The sequence below is a fragment of the Cydia pomonella genome, chromosome 19 (genome assembly GCF_033807575.1).
Source record: "Cydia pomonella isolate Wapato2018A chromosome 19, ilCydPomo1, whole genome shotgun sequence".
Classification (NCBI taxonomy): Eukaryota; Metazoa; Arthropoda; class Insecta; order Lepidoptera; family Tortricidae; genus Cydia; species Cydia pomonella.
This window is the reverse complement of record NC_084721.1, coordinates 16,108,491-16,136,257: the sequence shown is the minus strand read 5'-3', so window position 1 is coordinate 16,136,257 and position 27,767 is coordinate 16,108,491. Positions and strand designations below refer to the sequence as shown.

The 27,767-nt window shown below is 36.3% G+C and overlaps 1 protein-coding gene across 3 annotated transcripts in view; it reads left to right on the top strand.

Moving 5' to 3' along the window:
* Nucleotides 1-27,767, top strand: part of LOC133528297 (neural cell adhesion molecule 2-like) — a 525,889-nt gene that overhangs the window by 70,771 nt on the left and 427,351 nt on the right. For 2 of the 3 annotated variants that reach the window (XM_061865628.1, XM_061865630.1), the window contains exon 2: nucleotides 14,500-14,598. The exons of the other annotated variant lie outside the window; for it this stretch is intronic. The gene's annotated coding sequence lies outside the window, so the exon portion shown is untranslated. The remainder of the gene's footprint in view (nucleotides 1-14,499; nucleotides 14,599-27,767) is intronic. 3 annotated transcript variants of the gene reach the window in all.

Here is a 27,767-nt window from a genome sequence, read left to right as displayed (position 1 = left end):
ATTGATAAAAATTACAATATAAATTTGCATCTATGTCAGAATTATGTTTCTAATATGATCGTCAACATAATAAAAAATATGAAATAAAAACCTAATTCTCTCCCCCCTTAAGAATCGTCATGTATAAACAAAAACGTGTCAAATAATTAAATATGAATCAAATATAAATTTAAAATTGATGTCAATGTGAGCAATTAGGAATCGTTGTTAAAGTGTCAAATAAAAATAACATAAAAATATCACACGAGAAGATATTTTTCCCTTATTCATTAGTCTATAGTATATAAATCAATGTAATATATTTATATATAATGTTATATTATGTAATAGTATATCCATTTTGACCCAAGAACTAAGAATAATTATAAAGCTTATAATCGTATTAATACTTAACCAAGTGCCCTTTAAAGTAGCAAAGTACCTTCCCCCTTCCTGAAATTATTTAATAAATTCTCTTTAAACGTATTCGCACGTGAAAGAAACGTATAAGTTTTACTAGAAGCGCTTCAGAAGATGCTCTTTTGCAGCAAGTATATTATGGGAAAAAGTAAAGTACTTTAGGCATTTTTAATCGTATAAAAATATAAACATCATTAGGTTTTTATCATATTGCTTACATATAATTCCAAAAAAAAATAATCGAAAAAGTAAATATTTTAGTTTTACGTTCGCGCGTTAGTTTTACGTTTTACGAGCGCGATCTCCATATTTCTTCTCTGGATATTATAGAAAATTATTTTAGGTAAAGAACTTTGTTTTACTTTTTTCGATTTTTATATTATTATTATAATTTAACTTTAAAAAATTGGGATCAAAATTTCTTGTCCTTTGTTCTTATAAGTGCAGGTTTTTGTTACCTTGGTGTAACTTGGTAGGTTTTTGGTTGTTAATGTTGAATGTTGAACCTGAACGAGACCATAAATGCAATCTGAACACACGGTTGGCATTCTTTCATACTGCGATGATAACACAAAATAATAACAGCAAACACAATTTCAACAGATACGTTGGATGTAATAATTTACGGAGAAGGATCCAACCCACAAACAATACAATACAAATACACTTTATTGCACACCTCAATACAGAAACAGTACAAATAATACAACACATAAAGAAGAGGTAAACAACAGGCGGTCTTATCGCTGAAAAGCGATCTCTTCCAGACAACCTTTAGGTAGCGGAATTAAAAAAAAAAATGTTATGTCAGTAGGTGTTCCAGATGCAATAAAAGAAGTCTAGCACAGAATAAACACAAAACTTAACAATATATCATATACAAATATAAATATAAAGGTATATAAATACATATACATACATATATTAAAATATATATACATATACATATATAAACATTTGTCGATAAAATTTGAACTTACTTTTAACTCAATTCAAGCCAAATAAAAAAATAACGTGTGAGCGAGCCTGGTACAGAAAACCATATTGTACGTTTTTCGCAATTTTTCCTTTATCTGTGCTATAAGACGTTGCCTCGTACCAAATTTCAAGATTCTGAGTTCACGGGAAGTACCCTGTAGGTTTTGATTCCCTTGCGAGTGTCGAAAATTTGCGGAAATTTTCGGCATAAACGGCTGTATCTTTTGATTGCGTTTGCTTAGAAGTTTGATTTTTTCACAGCTCCAAGGGAAAGTAGACCTAAGTATTTGCTATAAATTCCAGCTTGATACCTCCACGCGTTCCTGAGAAAAAGGGCCTTGACAGACAGACAGACGGACAACAAAGTGATCCTATAAGGGTTCCGTTTTTTCCTTTCGAGGTACGGAACCCTAAAAATAGAGTTTAAAATGACTCCTTGTCTTATTAGATACAGTGCCAACAAAAGGATAAGAAAAGCTATTCATTTCAATTGCATTTTTTTTAATGTATCTTTTCACTATACTATTACACGTTGTATCACATCTAGCGACTCTACGTCCGCCACGGAATGTCAAGGCAAGCATAAGGTGCAATTTCCCCTGAATAATTCTAACAATTTGCCTCCCTGCCGACTTAAATTTAAGCCGTAATAAACGTCAGCGTAACTAAAGAAAAATGTGTTCCACGACACTTTATTACCGTCGCTGTTGAGCCCCGATTGTGTGACATGCAAGATTTTTGATGAACGGGGGTATTGTATGGAGATTAGGTACGGGTACTGGTTGTTTTGGGAGCTGTGGAGAGTTGATATACGGTATTACTGATGCGTAACTAGACTTAGACTTTTTAAGGTTTATGTAGTTCAGACTTTTGAAGAAAGATGATGTGAAAATACTATAATACCCTTTTAAAGGTCTTGAAGGATATTCTTTGTTGTTTGATATGCAAGATTTTGTAGAGAGATAAATCCCATCAAAAGTATATTGCCAAGTCCAGAGACTATACAAGATGGATTTTCTCTTTGGGTCAGTAAATCTTTATCCCACCAAAAACATTCTGTAAAAAACTAGGAAACTCTCGATGGAGCTGCTTGTTTATCTCTAAAAAGTAATGAAATCTAGACAAAGTCGTGCCAAGTCTAAGGTTCCTTACTGCGATTTCTTTATTATTATAGTTAATGTTGTGTGACTTGGCCGTTGAAGGGTACACAAGGGTACAAAACCAGCTGCTCCATGACACCATTGCACCAATCTGTCGCCAGAACCGCTACCCATTGACGATGGAAAATTGCCACTTGGGAAACGTTGATTCAATAACCAGTCAATTTAAGGCTTGATAAAACTGCGTATTTCAATAATACCTCTGCACGGGATCTGGTAGCTGCGTGAACCGAGTCAAAAAAAATCGAGCTTGTATGGCTTGCACTGTCAAAAAGTTATCAGAACCCTTAGTGTAAATTTATTCGATAGCGTGACGTGATGTACGCGTTTGCGTTAAATCTCATTTTGTATGGGATATAGAATCAGCGCGCCAAGCGGGACGTTTTGAAAACTCTAAATCCCATACAAAATGAAACTGCGCAAACGCGCACGTCACGTTTCGCTATCGTATAAATTTACACTAGGGGTACTGACCTTATCTAGAGCGAAGCTTATAACTCACGTCCTAACTCAAGCGATGCAGAGATGAAAATACGGACTACGTTTGTATGGAAAAGCAGCCGTCACTTTTCCTCTTAACACAACGCGATTGAAAGTAACAAACACTGTCATTATCACGCTATCACAAAAACAACTATGACCATCATATTCGTACAATTTGTACATAATTAGTAAGTCCATAGAGTTTACCTTTACCCACTTCAAAACATGTCCGATCAAACTCAATACGCCCAGAGGCATATATCGATTGGGTAAGGTAATGAAACTCCTATAAATAGCTATCAAAGTCAAAACAAACTTATTAGCCTCGCTTTCCATTGAATATGTAATCAATAATCATTTCCTATGATTTCCGATACTGGGAGATCAAATTAAAAATGAAATTAAGTCAGGGCCAAAGTTCCTTCAAAGTAAGGTAACAGTTTAGGAACACTGAAATACGCGAATAGTAGTCAAATCATACAGTAGGTTAAACCCCTTTTTAGGGTTCCGTAGCCAAATGGCATAAAACGGAACCCTTATAGTTTCGCCATGTCCGTCTGTCTGTCTGTCTGTCTGTCTGTCTGTCTGTCTGTCTGTCTGTCTGTCTGTCCGAAGCTTTGCTCCGTGGTCGTTAGTGCTAGAAAGCTGAAATTTGGCATGGATATATAAATCAATAAAGCCGACAAAGTCGTACAATAAAATATAAAATTTTTTTTTTTTTTAGGGTACCTCCCCTACACGTAAAGTGGGAGTGAATTTTTTTTTTCACTTCAACCCTAGAGTGTGGGGTATCGTTGGAAAGGTCTTTCGAAACTAATAGGGGTTTTCAAGAAACATTTTTTGATAAAGTGAATATATTCGGAGATAATCGCTCCAAAAGAAAAATAAAATGTGTCCCCCCCCCCTCTAACTTTTGAACCATAGGTCCAAAAAATATGAAAAAAATCGTGGAAGTAGAGCTTAAGAAAGACATTAAATGAAAACTATAGCATGATCAGTTTAGCTGTTTTTGAGTCATCGCAAAAAGTTTTCCCTTCATAGTAAAAAGACATTTTAATTAGGTACTGATTATGCAAATTTGCCTATTTGTTTAACTCAGGTGAAAGGTACCGTTTCATCCCTTGGTTAACAATTTACTATACTTTAAGCTCCAGTTTAGCTTATTGTGACAGAAGAGTAACTACGGAACCCTACACTGAGCGTGGCCCGACATGCTCTTGGCCGGTTTTTTTTTTTTATTACATAGGAGGATGGGCTAATTGGCCTGTTCGACCAATAAGGGCAAGCGGTATGTCACCGGATAATAGCTTATTCTAAGTTGTAAAACTTTTAAAAATTTCCACCCCCACTTAGGAAGGTGCCCTAAAAACTCTCCCCTACACGTAGGGAGGTACCCTAAAAAAAATTAATTTTTTTGATTTTATTCTACGACTTTGTCGGCTTTATTAATATATATATATATCCATGCCAAATTTCAGCTTTCTAGCACTAACTACCACGGAGCAAAGCCTCGGACAAACAGACAGACAGACGGACATGGCGAAACTATAAGGGTTCCTTGTTGACTACGGAACCCTAAAAAGGACAATTATTTCAACTGAAAAAAAGAACAGCGTTATTTTGTACTTGAATGTAAACAATATATGTAGGTAGTTACCGTATTAAATATTTATTCAAACGTGAGTCATATAGGTAATTGACGCGAAGGCGCAGCGTGCTTTTTTCCTGTGATAAATAATTCTAAAAGTAAGTTCAGGAAAACATTGTCAAAGACACGTGTTAGTAATTTATACTTGTTTGTTCCCATTATAAAAAAAACACAAACTCAATGAGGGGGAAGTGTGAGAGGGCGTAGTCAGAAAACCAGTCCAGAAAGACGACCGGTCTGGCCTAGTGGGTAGTGACACTAGTGACCCTGCCTATGAAGCCAATGGTCTTGAATTCGAATTCCGTTAAGGGTATTTATTTTTGTGTGAACACAGATGTGTGTTCCTGAGTCATGGGTGTTTTCTATGTATATAAGTATGTAGTACCTGGGCGACCGAGCTTTGCTCGGTTATAACTATTTATTGTAATATGGTGGTGTATAGGTGATAATCTTAACTACATTTTTTTACTAAATTAAACTTGTCTAAAACAATAAAAATTAAAAAATTATATATAAACTTGAACATATAAAAAAAAAAACAAAAGTTAGTCACCGGGCGAGATTCGAACCCGTAACACTCGTTTAGCAGTCCGCGTCTTAACCCGCTGGACCAGACGGACAGTGGCCGGCAACACGAAATTAGGGACCATATTCTGCGTCGAAAGAAAAACGCATGAAAACTCGAAGACTAATCTAGATAGATTGTATACCCCCAAAAACCCCCATATACCAAATTTCAGCGAAATCGTTAGAGCCATTTCCGAGATATCACAGAAATATATATATATATATACAAGAATTGCTCGTTTAAAGGTATAAGATTTATCTATATACGTATGTACACTGTCACTTAGTACCCGTGAAAGCTTTGCATATACTTAAGTTTGGGGCTCGGTCGATCTGTTTAAGATTGTCCCCAAATATTCATTTATTTATATTTATAATTAGAATGAAACAAAAGATATGGCACGCTGTGCGAAACATGCGACAGAAGATATAGCCATCGCGGGGTTTTTACTTTTTATCTCAATTACGATAAAAATATACCTCGGAGTAAAGGCCAACACCTATATGATACGACGTCATCTCACGTTGCGGCGTTGTATCGCAGGGCCAACACACATACTCACGATACGATGTCGTATCCACGACTACGGTATTGGTTTTCGTCGCTAGATACTCGTAGGTTTTCAATTTTATATAGGTACTTATAAAGTTAGTTTCGGACGCGGGTATATCCTTAAACCACGTCCAGTTAAAAAAGAGGTATGGGCACTGTTAATGTCATCTCGCTTTGTGTTGTAGGGCACAACATTACACAGCGGATATCATTCCAGATCTAGAGCAGAACCTCCACCTTACAGAAAATCGCAGCCATAGAAAAAACACTAGACCATACTCATAGTGTGTTGTGTTCCTGCCGGTGAGTAATAGGCATACACTGCGTCTGATTCGCACGCAGCAGGTTGCCAGAGCTCTACGAGGTTGCGGAGTGTTAGGGTCGGCAACGCGCATGTAACTCCTCTGGAGTTAGGATAGGCTACGGAGACTGCTTACCATCAGGCGGGCCGTATGCTTGTTTGACACCGACGTAGTATAAAAATATAGTCTTCCTATAAAAATGTGTTTTAGATTTGCCTAGCGCACTGTATTGTGTCAAGTATAAAAACTGTTCCATCACGACTAAATCTGTGGCATCACTAAGTTTGGAACTCTTCACGAAATTTATCGGAGACAAGTTTTAGATTTAAGACGGCTTAGACTTAATTTAGTGGAACGATATTCATTTTATCCCCACTTTATCAGCCCTCGATCTAAAGTACCTAATTTTTAGCAAAGATTTATTACGAAGCTTCATCTAAAAAAGGCATTTTACTGAAATTATAATTAGCTTAATAAATTATGTTTATATCTATGTGTACTTTCTAAGTTTTAGATTTATGAACAATATAAACAGTATCTTATATTTTTATCTTCTTAACTTATTTATTCTTTATCACTAATAGGTATTAAGAACTTTTTTTATTCTAAAATTAGCTTTAAATCTGCATTTCTGAGTAAATACCTAATTAATGTGAGAGTTTATTGCAAAAAGCTTATTTAATCACTGATATTTTGTTTTCGTTTATAAATTATATCTTAAGAAAAACTTTTTCTTTAAATACATAATCGTTAATGCAGTGTAAATACTAGTAATTAGTAGTGGTGGAAGCTAGATTCTTTTGAGTCTTACTTTGAAAAACTTGACTAGTTTTTACGCGACTCTGCGGTTAAAAAACTTCCGAGTCTTTTAAATCCCGAGTCGAGTCGTTTATTGAGTCTTTTAGTCGCAACTTAAAACATCTCGAGCCTTCGGATAAATATTTTGTTAAAAAATTTGTACGTTCATTTTTACATATTAATATGAACACTACGGAAAATATGCATTATTGAATCATGTGTACCTAATCCATAAATTTCATGAGGAGACAATGCGTTGTAGAAAACTTTTGTACATCATTTCAACTATCTTTAATGGACCCAAGTCTTTCCAAAAGACTCGGGTTTCGATAAGAACTCAAGTTTCGACTTAATGACTAGAGTCTGAAAAACTGAGTCATCTTTTAAGACTCTGTTTTAACAGAGGACACAAAAGGCTAGAGTCTAAACTAATACTTTTAAGTAACAAAAGTTGTACATACAAATATATATCAAATAAACAGAAGCACGTATAAAAAGCCTTCGTTATTTCAAAGAATTTTCACTTGAAAATTTCTCTCAAAAACATAATAAAAAAATAATCTTTGACATAATCATTATGAAGCCTTTGAACAAATCCCTTTCAGCTGTCATTTCATAGAAAAAGTCACAATTCACGCAGGTACCTCGTTATCTTGCATTCCCAATGCCTAACTGAACGCAGGCGAGTCCAACACTTGAGCGTCCACCGAATCCTTCACATTCAGAACCCCTAGTGTAAATTTAATCGATAGCGTGACACGTCTCATTTTGTATGAAAGCGCGCCAAACAGGACGTTAGGGAAACTGAAAATCCCATACAAAATGAGACTTAACGCAAACGCTTACGTCACGTTTCGCTGTCGAATAAATTACACTATTAGGGGTACAGTTCCGTAACAATTTTACTACTTATAACAATAACCTTCATTGATGTCAGTTTTTTAATAAGAAAGATTTGATATGATTTAACACTAAGATATTGTTATTTAAATTTTAGGATGTTATTTAATTTGATTTAATTTAATTCTATTTTAATTTAATTTAATTATTTTTGTAATGTGTAAATGTATAATGTATATGGAAATAATTTTCTGGAATAAAATTTCATTCATTCATTTCATTCGTTAACGAGAAAAATATAACACTGGGACTATCTCTTCACCAACGTGGACATGAGCGGAGATGAGACTTGGGTGAAAACCAATAGCATTGGTTTACGTAGTACCACAATGTTCTAACAGATGGCGTTAGGAAGCTAGCACGCAATTTGGTAGAAACCTACATCGCACTTACGGAGTTTCAAATGTCAGTTACTATAAATACAACTACTGACCAGCTCTCAGTGGACTTCGGTCCCCAGGCATAACACCCGCCTGGAGAGAGTACTCTTCATTACCCGTTCTTTACCATAAGCTTTTGAAATATTCTTTAAACAGTATAATTGCAGTAGTATTGCAGCGTGACTACTGCCGACTGCATTGCTGCCGCAAATGTCAAAGTTGCTGTTTCTGCCCCGATTTTTTAAATTTGCGGCAGCTGCTGGTTATGGAGAGTAGAGGAAAGCAGAATAATCTCTTATAGGAGAACTGTTTCTGAAGTGTCCAGCAGGTAGCTGTAAATAATAGTTCTAAATCTCTCCGGTGGCGCTAGGGTAGCACAAAGACATCTTCTTCTTCTCTCGTGTCGAGGTTCCCCTAAACAGGGGATGCCCAGAAAGCAGCGGTACTGACAGCCCGGACCGTGGCATTTCTCAGGTCAGATTGAGAGCACGAGTGCGGGCACGCGGGGCAATCCAGCAAGTGCGCCATGGTTTGTGGTGCAGTGTCGCAAGCACATTGGATAGAGTGGCCACGAAGCAGTCTCCATTCGACCATGCTCTGTTTACAACGGCCAACCTGAGACCTGAGCCTGTTCATCGCCTTCCAGATGGGCCATGGTTCTTTGTGGCCGGGTGGTAAATGCTCCGACACTGGCACATATATGTCTGGTGGTGGGCACCGCCTCCGCCAAAGCACATGACATGACATGAACTTAGACGTTATTGACGGTGTGAAGTGCGCTGTCAGTGGTTTGAATTTTATTATCAAAGTAAAAATTTGTTCGCGATGTATTGTGGCGCCACCTATTTAAGGTTTTTCGATTGACACTTCATACACATAGTTTGGTCTCCTTAACTATACCCTCCATACTGCTGGTTTAGTCTGAATCTGAACCTTAACTTTACTGCAATATCCCCGTAAAATCAGAAGCCATTGGAATAAAGCTGTCATCTTGACGGTTACAATTTCCGGTGCCTTTTGTTCGGCCCGTGAATCTTCTTTTATGACATTTATTAAATTATTTATTATTTTTATTGCTCCAAGAGGGTTGCTGGGGGTTCGGATGCAAAAGTTAGACTAACAAATCATGCTGAGTTACTAGGGGGTGGGAATAGTGTGGAATTGACGCCACATCTATCTCTCAATCAAACTAAAATAGTGGGGTGTAAAGTTGACGAAAAAAAATTTGCACCGATTAGACAATACTTTGTCTTTGCGTATACAAAAGAGAGAGCAGTTTCGGCAAACCACGTGCCATTGATATAGTGCGAGTAAATAGTTATGATACTTTATGTTTTTGGAATAATAAAGATTAGTTATTATATAAGTGAAGCCTTTTTCGACGCAGATCGTATTTATTTTTTCATGATTACCTCAGTTTTGCAATACAATCCCATGTTTGTATTGTTAAAACTATTTAGAACGCAATGAAGTACATATAATACTTATTTAAAGATCTAAAAATGAGCCATGTTGGTTTCTGGATCATTTTAAATCTTTCTAAGTTAGTGGTCAAAGAAATATTATTTGCACCTCGCTCGAAATGGCTTGACAATTCATTTTCAAAAGGGTAATAAAACCATTAACACCCCTTTTGCTTAAAGCGTACTTGAGCGATCTGCTCTTGATCCCACTTAATTTTCTACATTCTAATTTCTAACTTTAATCAAATTGTCCAACTTTTCAATTCATAGGCTGTTAAATTAAATAAAAGAATTGATCTAAAGAACCATGCTTCAGACACCAACGTGTTTAAATATTAGGTCAGTAAATAAGTATTATGTCTACTTCATTCCTTTCTATTAGAATTAGAATTAGGTTAGGTTATTTTATTGGAAAACTGAGATAATAACTTCAAAGTAAGTACGATCTGTGTTGGAAAAAGGTTTCAATTACATAATAAGGTATCTATATTAATAATACGAGTATAATTATTCCAGATATACGAAGTATCATAACTAGTTATTCTCACTATACGGATGGCAAGGGGTTTGCCGAGACTGTTCGCTCTTTTGTCGTTTAATATTCGTAAAAATAAAGATTTATGACTTATCGGTACAAATTATATTTTGTCAAGTATTACACTAAAAATAGAATTATAACGATTCAAATCAAGCACTTAAAACTTCCTCTATAAGCGTATAATTAAAACCGTTTTCAATTAGCCTCTTTAGATCGAATTTCTATTTTTAAACACCGAAAACTTCACACTCAATTTCACACCTTAGAAACTTAAAAATAAGGTTTCAAATCGGTGAGCTTCAGATGCTAAGGAGTTAGTTCCACTTCGTTCTAGTGCTTCGTACTGCCGTAAATTTTCCACTTAGTTCTAATAAATTACCCATGTTGCGCTTTTGCTGACGAGGAGTGCTGACGGGGACTTAGGTAGGTACTATTAAAGGATATTATATCGGAAGGCATGAAGAGGCAAAGTGGAATAAAAATATCGGAAAGTTAAGTATGTTAGCCATGAGCCGATTTTTATATGACGACCTGTCTGGCCTAGTGGGTAGTGACTTACTAGGGAAGTGATGGTTCGAATCCCGGTAAGGGCATTTATTTGTGTGATGAGCACAGATATTTGTTCCTGAGGCATGTATGTTTCCTATGTATATAAGTATTTATAAATATATACCCATTTGTGTATATATTATGTATATCGTTGTCTAAGTACCCACAGCACGAGCCTTATTGAGCTCACATTATGTAATAATGTCCTGTAATATTAATTTATATTTACCTATTTATTTATATTGAGGGCGATATTTTTCCTTAGGTTTGGATGGAATTTTTCTTCATCCTGGGTGAAATAAATACAAAAAACAGAAGTTGTTTAAAAAATATATATTGCAATTTTTCATAACTCAGTGGAAGATTTTTTCGGACTTACGGTGAATGAATGTACAGAAATCTGACAATAAATCGACAGCTAAATAAAGATCGGCTTTAACGTAGCGGCTTACGTGAGCGAATAACTCGCGAATGCGCGGTGCGGGGCGGCGCGGGTGAATCAATCCTTTGAAACTTATGGAAGTGTATGATCTCGTTGCGAACGCGAATGCCGTGGGCTGCCGCGCCGCGCTGCGCTGCGCCGCTTCGCGTTTGCGAGTTATTCGCTACGCAAGCCGCTGCGTTAAAACCGATCTTTATTTAGCTGTCCATTTTTTTGTCAGATTTCTGTACATTCATTCACCGTATGTCCGAAAAAATCTTCCACTGAGTTATGAAAAATTGCAACAATATTATCCTAAGGTATAAATAATATAGATTTGTATTAGAAAAACTGTCAAGTGCTTGTGTTAACTATAAACCACCGAACTTCAGAAATTAACATGACACACTACGTAATAAACAGTCGCGTTACATAGATAGTGACAGCGCAAACGCAAAATTATAAACTGAAATTAATGTAATTTGATTTATTGATTATTATACAAAGAAAAATTGACCAAGGCCTCCAGTAGGGGGCGCTGTAAGCCTTCAGTAAAAAATGCAAATACTTTGAAAAATTCGACCTATGCCGCCGTCGAGTAGCTCAAGCACCTGCCGCGATAGCAGAGGACGCTGGTTCTATGTCAGCCTGGTGCACTGAAGGCCTTGGTCACTTTTTCTTAGTATATGACATTTATTTCAATTCATTACAACTTAGTCGACCTATCGAAAATTGGCATTACATATGCTCCAACAGCGGGAACGAACGTGACACGTGACCTTACCTAAGCGCCGCATTATCGAATTAGTTTACGCCCTCTTCCTATCACGTGTCTGACGTATTGTGTCGTGATGCCAATGTATCGATTTCATACATTTAGGTACTAGGGTTAGAGTAAGTTTTTCACGCGCATCTGTCGCGTTCTAGTGTGACAGTCTCTATTCTGATGCGTCAGATACTATTTCGATTCCCGTCAAAAGCGCCGAGGTGCGGTAACGAAGTAGAATCTATGACACAACAGATCAGACTGGTATGCATGCTCTTTTGATATATTGTCAGCTTCAGAATCATCAGAAATCTAAAAATTTTGGGTGGCTTACGTTAGATAGATTATTCATAACTGTGAGGCAGTATGAAGTAAGAAGTAACTAAAAATATAGGTAGACAAAGCGAACACTTTGTTAAAATTATGATTACATATATTTTGCAAAATCATCTCAATCATAAAAGGTTAGTGTCATGCAATTCACCATACGTCAGATCTCATCAGATTACGTTACGTCATATGGGTATTGATCCGGTTTTAGGGTTATGTACGACTGAATTCTTCTACTTAAACCTAAACCTAAGTTAAATGATTTTTTTTTTCTATTTACTATTATCGTTTGGTTTCGATATGCAAATATCCTGGTCACGGCACCAAAAGAAACAAACATACTTAGGCAGATAATACAAAACATATATATTGGTTAGTTAAATTTTTGTGATTTTGTGGTTATGTATTTTCATTATTCGAGTCATTTTTAGAATCTAGTCACATTAAATTCATAAAATACCTTGCTAGTCTAGATATTTATTACTCACATATAGTGAATATAAAGTGCATACGACTCAACTCTTATAGTGAGTTTGATAAGTATAGTAAAACTGACTCGAGATCTTCATATATGAACTGATAAATTTAAAATCCTTAGCAACTGTGTGTATACTACGTCAGGCTCAGGTGTTAATACGGGTACTGAATTATTTACCGGTCGATATTCCTGCATACGTCCGCTCCGAGCCGCCTGCGTTAATTTACTGGCAGACTATCTAATTACCATGGTAATTACGATTCGTATACGTGATATCACACATCTGTTTCCATAGGCTTGGATTTCAAAGGCAATCGAAGTAATCCTATTCGTGGGATTTGCGTGTGATTACACTTTGAGTCCTTGGGAAACGGATATTGAATTGTGATTGTTTATTGTTTATTCATGCAACACACCAGCTTACAGTTCAGGCACCAAAGCGCTTACATGTTAAATAATAATATTGATTATTAGAATTATTTACAATATCCACAAATACTTAAACATTACAAACTAGGTACAATCACTCAAAAACATATATAAAGCTGTGGAGAAGGATCCTGGTGAGTCATAAAAGACATCAATATCAGGTCTTTGGATTGATAGTTCGTTTAGGAGTGAGAGTGCCCGATTGGTGGGAGCATTGTTGATGTGATAGGCAAGTTAAGGTGGATCATACGAGTCAATTGTGACTGTGTTTAGTAAAAGGTACAACTTTCTGATGATTGAATTGATTATATTTTCTGAGATATTCGCAATTTTGTGAAGTGGTTTTTTCCGATTTTTTTTTCTATAGATCAATTATTAACACCCTAGAAAACGTGAACATAAAATAATTACCCGTCAAAAACCTTTATTAAGTACTTTTGGAAGGGCGTTAACTTTAGGACGCTTTACAGGTGGTAAAACTCAAAGTGTTTTCATACTTTAGCAGCTCAGGCCGCGCGGGGGTGACGACATGAGACGCGCGGGGGGATCACAGGAGCAGCAGCAGTGTTGCTAACTTGGCATAAAATATGCCAGAACTGGCATATTTTCACTCGCTTTGGCATCAATATTTTCTATTCAGCATCTGGCATAATCTGGAAAGTTGTACCTGTCCAGATTCAAAGGCACAAGTTATAAACAAATTTTACAGGTCCATGGCGTATCTAAGTTATATTTTCATGGTTTAGCTCTTTTATTTTTATTCACCACGATATTTCTATCGTTAAATCGAAAACTTCTAAGTAGACGTAAGAATCTCAATCTAATTATCTTTTCGTGTTCTTATTGTTTTGTACTTAGGTATAATGAGTCTTCAAAGTATTACAATCCAATAACGTTCTTATTTAGAACCGCCAGCTAATAATATATTACATGTCTCAAATTATAATATCTCGTTAAGTACAAGGCTTCGCTTGAATTAGTAACATACAGCGAAGCCTACATTAGATTCCACGAATATAATTAAATATTTTCTAAAGCGAGATCCACACACATGTGAATTTATGATATTTTCATTTTAAGTGATTGTGTAGGTATTATGCGAAAATTTAACTGAATATATTCTTAGCCAATTAGTAACCGTAGCTGATTCTAAAGCTTAAAGGATTTCCAATGAAACTACAGCTACGGACTTTAATTGCTGAGCCATTTAGGGTTAACTTTAACAAAAAAAAGGATAGGTATTCTCCACAGAACTTGACAGCCGGCTATTCTTTTTGATATCGTAGATGATAGATATTATTCAGATATTTGTTTCAATCTAGTCTTCAGATGTAATGTATATTCTGCTTTGTTACAGGTATGTTCAAAACGTGCTGGCACTACGAAATAACCGCCGAAACCGATACTGTTGCCAACGCTTTGAGGGCTAAAGAGTCAGATTACCACGTCGTTAGAGGTACGCCTAAACTCGGGTTTCTGCCTTCCTAGTACACATTAAAGCTATATTCATGTATTTCACGTGTCTGCTATATAGCTGAAATAAAGGTTTTCTAAAGCCTCCGGATTAAAACCTTGTAATATAAACGAGTATTCAGTATCTATTAACCTGTATTAAAGAAGCTGTTGCTTATATAGTCGGCTCCCAGCATATTGCAGATCGTTTTGACTCCTTTGCGCTGCGTAGAGATGTAGCCTCGCAGATTTTCAGATATCCATAGATTATATCCTTAATATAACGAGAAGTGCTCTATGTATGACGGAGAGTGCTCCGAGGAATAGCTAGAATTAATCCTTGCTGCTTTGGCTGCTTCGGCCATCGCTCTACGCGGCAACATTTTAATTTTCACCATTTAGAAGCTTGGCAGTCCTCAACTATGCGTTTTTCCACAAACTTCCTGCCACACACAGCTAAATTGTGGCAACGAACTTACAACTCCTCTGGTGTTGTGGGTGTCCATGGGCGACGGTCATTGCTTACAATCAGAATCGATTGAGGCCAATTCGTCTGTTCGTTTACCTCCTATTTTTTTTTATTAGCCAATTTGTGTGTCCCACTGCTGGGCAAAGGCCTCCCCTCTAGCTTTCCAATCCTCCCTGTGCTGAGCAAGGTCCCGCCAGTCCCGCTGAAACGCATCCAAGTCGTCCCGCCATCTCTTTCTCGGTCTGCCTCTGCCACGACTACACCGGGGATGCCGCTAGTAGCTATTTTAGCCCATCTGTCATCATTCATCCGGCAGACATGTCCAGCCCAGTCCCACTTAAGCCTGGCGGTCTTCATCCCAACATCGACGACACGGATTTTGGAGCGAAGCTCTGTGTTTTTTTACCTCCTATATCATAAAAAAAATTACTCACGACTGATTCGAACAGACATTTTATTTTGACGCTATTATTTTGTCTGAAATCTAGTAGTTTTTTGCGAAGCCAATGCATCTTCTCAATCTAATTATTAACCGAAACTCGAAGACAGATTTCCACTAAAACGTCCACCAAAACAAAGTTGCACAACTTTCTCTAACTTTTTAATCCTGTCCATGATTGATGTTGAAAAAAACAATGCTTGTCTCTGGAAGCATCTATCACATGAGTGGACGTGCAGTGTACTAACATCAATTAAGAGGAAAAGGGACTACCGCTTCTCCATACAAACGTAGTCCCCATTTTCTTCTACATATTTCATACGAAGCGGCATTAGGTAGCTACAAACAGCAACACATTAAACTGTCCATTGGTAGACCTTATGCCTTATGTAATAAGGTCCACCGATGGACAGTTACTAGTGTGGGCGAAGGTAGGTACAATTAATATACACCAAATTGTGTAAAAGTATTTTGTACGACGTTAATACCCAGAGAGAAAAACGGGGTTATGTTCGTTCGCGTGAAGAATGCAGTAAAATTATCATTCCTAATTAGAAAGACAAGTATGCCTCCAACTGGTCATTGTGAACTTCACTTTCTACTGAAAAATTTCATTCCCCTGGCCGTACCTATTCGCAAATTCCCCGGAGATTCCGCTTTATTATAGGTTTAAGATTCTTTATTCTCACTAAGAATTTGACAATTCATTTAGATGAGAACTTAAAACTACACAAATACATTTATTTTGCATGAAATTTCTGGTTCTGATGCCGCGTTACTAGAATCTCAATTTTGGTGACTATGTAACCCGTACCAAGTTCCACCTACAACCAAAACTGTTAAGTTGAATCTCTTGGAAATTTGCGAATAGGTATTGCCAGGGGAATGAGATTGTTAAGGAATGACCCTTGATTGGTTACGGGCGTGGCTAGGCCGGCGGACAATAATGGTTTTACTGCATCCTTAACGCGAACGAACTATACGTTTGTATGGAAAGGCGGTCCCTCGTTGTCGTCGAGTTTTAACTGGCCATCGATGAACCTTATGTTATTGTAATAAAGCTTACAAATTGTCCGTTAACAGTGTAAAGGATGGTATTAATCATTTTTATTGAACGTCATTGATTGGTTGATGATGCTTCCATTATCGGACTTGATGAGGCGCGGCCAATTATGTCCGGAGTGTCTGGTTTGCGGGACGGTTTTTAAATTGAAATTCAAGCGGTTGATAGATGAGAGCTAGAATTTTGGAGGAGTCAATTAGTTGCCTTTGATTATAGGTTTTTCATTTTTTTTTATAAGCTGTTGGGAAACACATAGGCAAAGCACACGTAGTACAATTAGAACATACAGTCATGCGTTACGTTTGCACTTAACATGCGTTAAGTATAATTTACTACTGTAACAATCTACTTATTGTTATAACTATTTTATTTATTTTTAATCTATGCCATTTACCTTCGTAATGTACAATTACCACCGACCGGCTGGAGTCGGGCCGCTTCGGGGCACATTTTCTATGTCCCTATTTACATTAGGTATGTATGGCAGAAGCGATGGAGTCCGACCGGAGCCGTCCGCGTCTCCGAGGAGCCGACCGGCTTGCGGCCGTACAAATGTGAAACGCGCACCGACTGCGCCCGTTCGGTGGGAATCGTACTTAAGTCCCCGCGTACTTGTACAAGTACTAATTCGAGTTTTGAACTCGTAGAAATAAAAATACTTCTAAATTCAAAAACATATAAATTGCCCTGGGTCTTACGAGATTAGATTTCATTGAAGAGGATGACTTCTACCATCTACCAAGTAAATGAAAAATAAGTCATTTTAGTTGATTCATTTTGAATTATATTTTATACACTCAAGTTTCATCACAATAATTTATAATTAGCCTCCGCCTGTCATTTCATTCGCTTAGAAGTTTTTAAAATTTCCCCATTTTTAGCTGTAAAGGAGTGTATTTCAAAAATTGCTGAATTGTCGTAACACATTGGAATCAATTAACTTAAGACCAAATTATAGGTAACTACGTTCAGTTTTTTTAACACCCAATGGCATGACAGGTCATATCCATTACAAATTAATAATAATAATTCGCCGTCATTCGATAATAACTATGTCATTCAGATATAATAGTAGGTAACGGAAATGTTTCATATTAATATGAGTGAGGCCACACCGGTGCGTTGTGTTGCATCGCGTTGTTTCGTCGCAAGCGTCGTCGTAGCGTCAATCCTGCGTCGTTTTACGTATATTTTTAAGACATTGATGCGTTGCGACGACGCGTCGCAAATGGAATGCAACGCTCCAGTTTGTCCTCACTCTATGTGCTTCTGTTTATATTTATAGATGTAGCTGCCCACACAGACGACGGCACTTATCAGTGCATCCGTTCGTTTCTTGCCAACTTGAGTTATCCGTACGAGCGTTTTCTGTATATTTTATAATACATCTACGCGATGAGTAGCGTTGCAGGTGTTTGAACGTATCTTGTTACATTACGTATACGTACTAAAACTAACACATGAACTGTGTAAGTTTCATCATCATCATCATCATCATATCAGCCTTTTATCGCCCACTGCTGAGCATAGCCTAGCTTCTAGTACGCCACTTATCCCGGTCCCGAGGCAATCTCATCCAGAAGTGACCCGCAATCTTCCGAATGTCGTCCACCCAACGAGCCAACGGACGCCAGGCACTCCTTTCGTATGAAAGCGGTCGCCATTCCGAAAGCATTTTGGCCCACCTGCCATCACTCTGCCTGGCAACATGTCCCGCCCAGCTCCATTTTAATTTGGTAATGACGTGTCCGACGTCTTGCACCTTGGTGTGACGTCGGATCTCGACATTCCTCACTCGGTCTTGTAATGTATGTGAGAAGAGGTAGGTAAGAGAGACCGGGTATGGTTGTCTCAGAGGTTGGTTGTCATAGCGAACGAAAACGTTAATCTACCGGTCTCAAAAGATTGCAAGAGGCCTGCTTCTGTCTGCTGCCGTCCTATCACTAAAACCTATCAAAGCTGCATATTACCAGTTTTCGTTTGGATGAATATTCTAAGACAGGAAAAAATTCTCTATCGACTGGTCTTGGAATCATATTTTTATCATTTGTAGTTACGGAGATACAGACTCGACCTAACACGCTAACTGCATTATAATTTGATACTTCTCGATACTATAAAATCGCAAACCCACATTATTCTTCTATAAGTAATATAAAAGCGCTTAGCCAGTTGTTTATTTTAATTAATCTTTTACAACATACAAAGCTAAAACACATTTACTTGGAAAAACTTTATAAATTTCCATTAAAGCCATTTAACCCTATTATTATGTTTTATCACGTACACTTTTTTATAATAAATACTATACAAAAAAACAGTTACTACGCTTAAACATGGCTAACGTTCTTTAACTGTGTGTTTAAAAGACTTTTATTGCGATCCATATTACAAATACACCACTAAAACCTATTTAGTTTTCTTAACGGGTAATTATGTTTGAGAAAAGGAATAATAATACAACAGTTAAACATGGCCAACTAACAATGCTACGCTAAAACCCCGCTAAGTATAAAACATATTCCCTTAAATTTTATTACGTAGGACAGACGCAGTTTTTCAATGCGGCGCGCGCAGTAAGTTGTCTGTTTTCGTTGGTGAGTAATGGATGCATGTTTATGTCAAAAATGTCCGGTATGCGAATGTAAGTGTTAAATATCTCTTTATATTAAAGATTTAGGCACACTAAGATTAGATTTTAACTATCTTAGAATTTGTATTTTCCTACACATCTTTTAGACTACATAAATAAGTAATGAAATAAGGAATAATTTATAATTGTTATTTCTTTTATGCGTTATACGATTTTCAGAATACAGGCTTAGATTTAGCAGACCTAGAGAGAAGGGAATCTAAATAGGTACAGTTAAAAACAATGGCCAGTAGAGTATTAAAATCAACCCTGGCAGAACGCTTTGATTTATGTACCTATCACTATAACTTGAATTTCAGTGGATTTACCTTGAGACCGTAACGTGTAAGTCCAAATCAAAATGCTTTCTAAATTAGTGTTCGTGTTCATGGTGCAGATAGTCTATGTTAGATGAGTAAAAGAGCCTTGACGGTATGTTTAAAGTGATAGAAGAAGAAAATATAATTTGTTAGAGTTTATACAGTTATGAAATAAAACAGAAGACAACACGCTGCGCCGTTCTGTGCAAGAAAAATGAAGATCAAGAGGAATCCACCTTTATATGCTGTTGACGAGGGCGTCAACTAGTAAGTAGGGACTTAATAACTATGGAACTAGATATCTATCACAGGAGATACATTAAGAGAACGCAATATGCCTAGTAAGATGTCGAAGTCACTCGTGTTGAAAGCATTACCGAAATCCAAGAACGATAACACCCTGATATACCATATTTGCACGTATATACGCAGTAATTTTTACAAGAGCGGTGAAGTGCTGTGCCATGTGGGGTAATCGGGTTTGGTTTATATGGATTTGTGAGCGCATGTCTATTCAAAACAGTAACCTGTTGATGTACAAAAGACACTCAAGAACTTTAGAGAGGAAAGGAAGAAATGGAAATAAATAGAGCGGTAGTCTAAGAAGAAGGAGGAATTGGACTTTTTAGCAAAGGAATAAGTAATAGCGGTATCTTATTAAAGCGACGGGAAAATATAAGAAGAAATACATATGATGATATGATCAATAAGGTCAATTAGAGTTTTGGCTCAGATTGTCGACTCCAACGGCATTAGACGAGATGAACATTACGTCCTCTCTAAGGGCACTATCAGTGAATTGATCAAGGGAGGAAGAAGGATAGTCAGAAGTTGAGGTATTTGAAAAAAGTTAGGTTGATGCATTAGAAGGAAAGTTTAGGATATCCTACTTACCGAGAAAAATTTTCAGAAGAAAAGAAGTCCAGATTAAGGGAGTCGAGACCAAAGAAGTCATTAATTCACCTTTTTGATGGTTCCAACTCCAAGTAACTTAAGAAACTACCAAACTTTAGTTGGTCCCCAAATTCAACGAAATTATGAATTTGAAGCCTTTGATCATCTCCGCATATTGTACTGCAGTGATTCCGTAATGCATGACACTTAGCTTTATATTTATGCGAAAGATGTTAAAGGCAGATGCTAAAGTAGGTAACACATTTCTGTAAATTCGTTTTTTATCTTATGTGTATCCAACTAGTAAGTCCTCACCGATTACAGAGACAACTGCTCCAAATTCGGCATAATTACTACAGATTTCGATGCCTCTAAACCTAGTAAGTAGCATGTTGAGTTACCTTTTACCATCGTAAAACTCAGGAAGTCACAAATCCCATATAAAAAACTAGTAGGAATCTGAGAACTAATAGATTTTAGTGTGGTCATTTAGCCTTACTAGGTTTTTGAACTGGCAATCAAAGCGCGGGGGGCGCTTTTTCAAAAGTGGTCTTTATTAGGTACTGGGCCTTACATGGATCACCTGATACCTACCTTACAATGGTTAGTAATCTACGCCTACATCTAACAAATATTTGAGACTGACACAATTTTCGTTTTTACTCCTTCGCGTAAAATTGTACAAAGCTGAAGACTGATTTGTCAGTATTTTTTACGTTTTTAATATTATTTTTGAATGCAAATAAATACATATACGATACAGGTGTGATTTATTCATTTAACAATAAGTAACTCTATAAACTTAGTACTATAATGCTAATCAACGTGATTTTATTTAAAAAAAATGCAAATATTTTCACGACTTAACGACGACAGTGAGCATTCGTCATTTAACGGGGTTTTAGAATAGGAACGCATACAAATTACTTCAATATGTAGGGTCATTACATAGCTAATAAACGGTCACAATCCAATAACGTGTGTATTATAAATGTTTTCTAGGTAATATTTTAACAGATACAATATTATAAAATTATTCAGTACCTTTGCGGTTATTAAGCTATGTTTTGTTTATTACACAATTCACAATTACGATACTATAAACACGTAAATTGACTTTGGCCGTTATTTAGATATTTTTTATATATTATTCAATTCTAAAGAACGGCTAAAGTATACTTAACGGTGTTTTAGGAGTAATATCGTACATATTTTAGTAATTATTTGCAATACTAAAACACAAAATTGTGATTTTCTAATTAATAAAATAATATTTGAGAAAATGGTTTTCAAAAACAGTAAGCATAAATTTAGTTTTAATTTTTGCATAAAAGAAATCCCGAATAAATGTACACATTTTCTAGAGATATTGGTTTGAACGTTTTTTGCCCATATCTCAAAACTATAATTTGTGGGTTAGATAGGTTTTAGGGATAGGACGGCAGTCTGTACGTAATGAATGACTGGATGCACTTTTTCGTTCCTTTAGTGATTTATTATGGCCATTGGCGTAGCGTGCCTTGGCGGGGCCCCGTATAAAATTTTGTTTGGGGGCCCTTAGGAAGGGTAAAGATTTCTCACAAAAACGCACGTTGGGGGCCCCGTGGCCCGGGGGCCCCGTATAATTGATACGGCGGTAGTTACGCCCCTGATTATGGCCACTGTGACAACCAACCCCTGAGATAACCATACCACCTGGTCTCTCTACATTAGATACAGACTGTACATTGAAAATTTTATGCGGAGTAACTTGATGTGACCGAACAAACTCTCATCTGCGAAAACTTAAGATGGAGCTAACGCAAAACTTTAATTTTTCTACTGAATTTTTACATGTTATGATTACAAGCAAATTCCACGATGAACAAACGCATTTTACGGATTTGCAGGACCGAAGTGATCCCATAAGTGTTCCGTGAAACTGATCAATGACACCCTGCGAAATATAGTTTTTTTAAGATTATATAGTTAATTAATTGTTTGTTAACTGATTTTTGTTTTATTGTTTTAGAATAATGCCTCGATCATTTAAAAAAAACGATTAGTTTCCCGAGCATATCGGAACTACTATGAAAAAGTTTTAAACCTGTGACAAAAGAGGTTGAAGCCAGGCTGTCGGTACGCCAAACATCCGAACATCATTCGATTACATATGTTGTAAAGTTTGATAACTTTTTATTGATCAATAATTATGCTTCTAAACATAAATAAAATACACTGTTTTGAAATAAAGTAGATTTTTCTTAAACTATCCTTGTTCTTCTTTGTCAAAGTGCACAAAAATCTTTATAAATCCTAAACCTGTGAACGGACTTTTTTTTTAATGTTTTGAAGGTTTACTCTCTATAGGGGTTACTATCGAATTCCGTCGAAAAAAAGGGGGGTATCAAGGTAACCCCAAGTTCAGTTAAAGTTGATCACAACTTTTTTATTTTATTTCAAGCGATACATAAAAAATAAAAATTATATTATTAGTGAAATCGACGTAGGATCAAAAACCGATATTGTATTTTTTTATTTTTTTTTTAGATTCCATATTCGGGTAGATAATTACATATTAATTTTGAAATTAATTAAAGTACTCCAATCCACGGTACTCAGCTAATATAATATTTAAGTGTAAACTAACAAAATAGGGGCCGACAGACCTGTTTTTTTTTTCTATTTCAATTTCAATTCAAACATACGACGACATTAAAGAGATATATATATATATATAAAGATTAATTTTCAGTTGTATTCCGTAGATAATATTCAAATTTAAATAATTCGTATCCCAGAAAAAAGTAGCAAATAATAACCAATCAGCTAATGAGTTTGAATATCATTAATTATTAATACACGTTAGCGAAACTACGCTTCAATTAAGCGAAGTTAATAAAACGCTATTAAAAAGTGTTTATTTTGCTAATGAAGTATTTAAATTGAGCTCGGTTTTGCTTTTTACCGGTGGTTTCACCGTGCTGTGTAAATCTTCCGCCAGTTTATTTTAAAGGTTTTCCGCATTAATTTGTGAATTAAAAATCCGTTAAAGTAGTGTTTTTTCATACCTATGTTATAAAATCAAAACTTTTACCTTTTTTCTGCCTTTTAAGGTCACGGTCCGAGCGCCATCTTTTTTTTAATGGTGCAAGCAATGGTGGTTTCATATTTAAGAAACAGAGGGAAGTTTTCAAATATACTAAGCAGTTTTTTTGATATTTTTAATTTATAAAAATTTGTAAGAAATAGTTTTCAGAAAGCGACATTTGATGAAAAGGAACTGTTCATGAATTCAATGTCGAAAACAATAATACCTAATAACATACTTTTATGTGAAGTTCCTTTTTTGAAGGTTCCGTACCCAAAGAGTAAAACGGGACCCTATTATTAAGACTCCGCTGTCCGTCCGTCTGTCTGTCTGTCCGTCTCTCACCAGGCTGTATCTCATAAACCGTGTATCAACTGTATAGCTAACAGTTGAAATTTCCACAGCTGATTAGTATTTCTGTTGCCGCTATAAAAACAAATAATAAAAAGTACGGAACCCTCGTTGGGCAAATCCGACTCGTACTTGTCCAGTTTATAGGGTTCCGTACCAAAAAGGTACAAAAGGAACCCTTATGTTTCTATTAAGTTTGTTCTTATACCTATTTAAAATTGCCGTCTACCTACAAAAATGTACGAAAAATAAATATATCCCACGTACCAATGTCGAAGGCTTCCCCGTGCCCTAAAAACATCATCAATCCTGACACAAGTTCCCGAGTAGGTAATATAAACTTGCGGGGAGTTGCGAACGTATGTAAGTTACGTACCTTCAATTAGTAACACTGATAGTAACCGTATTCTGGAACGAAATTCAATTCCAATCGTATTTAAAATTTTGTGTAAGATTATAGTTTCATTTCTCCACTACCTAAAGCTTGTCTGGAAGAGATCGCTCTGTAGCGATAAGGTCGCCTGTTTTTTACCTCTATCTTCATGTATTATATGGGTTTCTATGTTACATTTGTTCTGAGGTTGTGCAATAAAGAGGATTTGTATGTATGTTGTATGTATGTATTAAATTCAGACCTTATTTTTAGTTTCCATTCTCTCTTCGTTAAATCCTGAAATACGCTAAATTTTAAAGTCAACCATCAAAATATAATGCATAAAGAGGGAATCGGTTTTGGGCAAGTTAATGATGATTAAGCTGAAGAACAAAAATTAAGCACAAATACATGGGTAAGTCAATTGTGTAAGTATCTGTTCTTGTTATTTAATCTTATCAGTCAGGAGATAACACTAGGACAGTTTGTTAGTATAATGTAATATGGATCGTGTCATTCACGAAGACGCGTGCCTTGATTGGTAATGTCATGTTGTTAAAGGTTAGATTCGACAAATCTGCGCGTCATCGTGGTTGACACGAACTATAACGCCCTTCCTGGATTTTAATATTATAAAAACATGGTTTGAAAAGTGACTCAAGTAAATGTAACAATGACAACAAGCGACGAGAAAAAGTTGATTCACTCAAATACATTTTCTATATCATTTGATATGGATCTATCGTAGAATGCTTAAGATAAAATGGACCGACAAAATTAGTAACGAAAGAGTCATGTTATTAATGAAGAAAAAGGTGGAAGTCGTAACAACTATTAACCTTTTGACCGCCAAAGACGTCATATGACGCGCGCGGCTACAGCCCAATATCAATCTTCATGCGTACCGACATGGTTCACGATTACGCGCCGCGTACGATAGGCGTGGCGTTCAAAAGGTTAAAGAAAGGACAGCTACATATTTCGGACATATATATAGAAACTCAAAATATGACTTATTAAAACTAATTATTGAAGGGAAGATTGAAGGGAAACGAGGACGTGGGAGAAGGAGAATATCATGGACAAGGAACATAAGAGACTGGTTGGACGTGGGCAGTAGCAGTACAGAGAAACTAATTCGCATGACTTCAGATAGAATGGTATATAGACATAAGGTCGCCAACCTCCGGGATGGAGAAGGCACTTAAAGAAGAAGAAGATATCATTTGATGCGTGAATATTTTAGAATAAGGAGCCCAAGAAGTAGATTAGAGGCGTGCTGCAGTTCCATTCCAATTCCTAATATGATTGAAAACTTCTGTAAGCAGGTTGAGATAATTAAGCGCGTATGTGGCGCCAGAGTAATATATACCTTACCAGTTGAAAGTACATACTTAGTTTTAGGCTACCCAAAGGTTGTCTGGAAGAGATCGCTTTTAGTGATAAAATCGTCTGTTGGTATCTAATCGTAAATTTATATTGAATTTTCTGTGTATTTTCTTAACTTTATGGTACCTACCCAATAATAAATAGTAGATTGTTAACCAACGGAATGGTGTCTTTCAACCGAGTTAAACACTCTACCTTTCATTTCGAATACGAATAAGTAAAATACATGTGCATTAAATACATGGATATAAGTATAAACTTCAGTAGTATTTCTTAAAGGTACTTTCAATTAACAATTTAGGTAAAAATATCGTTATTTATGTAATGGGGAGTGAATTATCAGAATGGAAATTGTACAAAAAATCCATTTAAAAACCACAATTTAATAACTTATCGTAAAAAAAAGAAAAAAGCGTACTTAAAACGTACAATGCTCTAGAGCAGAAACGTATCATTTTCTGCACGCTTTTTAGAACAATAACGACCTACTTACATAGCATGAGAAATGAAAATAATATATACTTAATTAATCGCCTTAAATATCATGTTTATTGACTCAATAAATTTATTTTAAATGCCACGTCAGAGAAAATGAATCATACAACCCGTCGTCCGTTACCATATCCTACTCATGAGTGCGATATTGAACTTAGAAATAGAAATGTGCGCTGAACGATTGTGCGACACATCGTCATTGCATTAAACTGTTGATCGAAAGAACCGCTTCGCGACGAACCTTTGTTGAAAAGATCGGGATCACGATAAACAACAGTTTATTCGTCGAACTGCTGCTGAATCGATTAATAATTTGTCACGCTAGTGTTATCTAAGCCTTTATCGCTAAATAGATCAGTCGAAATATAATTTGTCGCACTAGAGTTGTGTTGTGCAAGCATGTATCATGATATCCACTTTCCGAACAAACATATTAAATATATAAAAAACTGGTCACCCATGTATTAAAAATCGAAAAACGCTCGACATGTTTCACTCCGTACCGAGCAATGTTAGGAGCTTGTGTTGGCGGACTCCGCGCCTGATGACCGGCTTAAAATCGTGAATTACCCGTTTTTAATACAATTAATATATCTGTGTCTCACGCAAGTTTTATTATTGATATTTTCGAACAAACGTTCATCGCAAAACAATTCTGTCGAACAACAGCTTACCGCGATTCCACTCTTTCGAAGAAACGTTCGTCGCAGAGCCGGTCTGTCACACAATCGTTCATCGCACTTTTGTAATTAGCAGTTCAAAGTCGCACTTATGAAGATAAGGAGGTGATTGCTAATTTAGTGTTTCGGGACAATTTTACACAAATCGACTTCGCCCCAAACTAAGCAAAGATTGTACTATGGGTACTAGGCGACAATATAATAATAATAAAATTCTTTATTGTGCACTACTAAAGAAAAACTCATATTACAAACAAAGACAGGACTTAAATTAGTAGGTAACAACAGGCGGACTTATCGCTATAAAGCGATCTCTTCCAGACAACCTTCAGATAGCGAACCGGTGGCAAGAAATACATACATACGTATATAGATAAATACATATCATATACAGAGAAAACGCCCATGACTCAGGAACAAAATTAAATATCTGTGTACATCACACAAATAAATGCCCTTACCGGGATTCGAACCCGGGACCATCCACTTTACAGACAGGCTCATCCACTAGGCCAGACCGGTCGTCAAAATTGATCGGTTTTCCTTATATGCCTCGTGTTTTACAAGTTATATTTTGAGGGACGAGCTCCAAGCCAATTAAGAGTTAATGTAACTAGTCAGTTTCGCCTCCGGAGCGGAGTCCACTGATACTCAATTTCCTTACCGGATGCCAAAACAGGATCAAAGCATAGGAAATTGACAGTTAAAATTAAATTTAACTTACTCTTTTATGCTCAGTCAAAATTAAATAAAATTTACTTTACATGCTGAAGACTTCGATACTGGTGAAATACTCCTATATTTAGTATTTTTGACCAGTCTAGCCTAGTGGGTAAGTGACTTTGCCTTTGAAGCCGATGGTCTCGGATTTGAATCCATGCATTTATTTAACCCTTAGGCATTTATTTGTGTGATGAACACAGATATTTTTCTGAGTCATGAGTGTTTTATCTATACATAAGCATATGTATATAGTCGCCTAGTACCCATAGTACGAG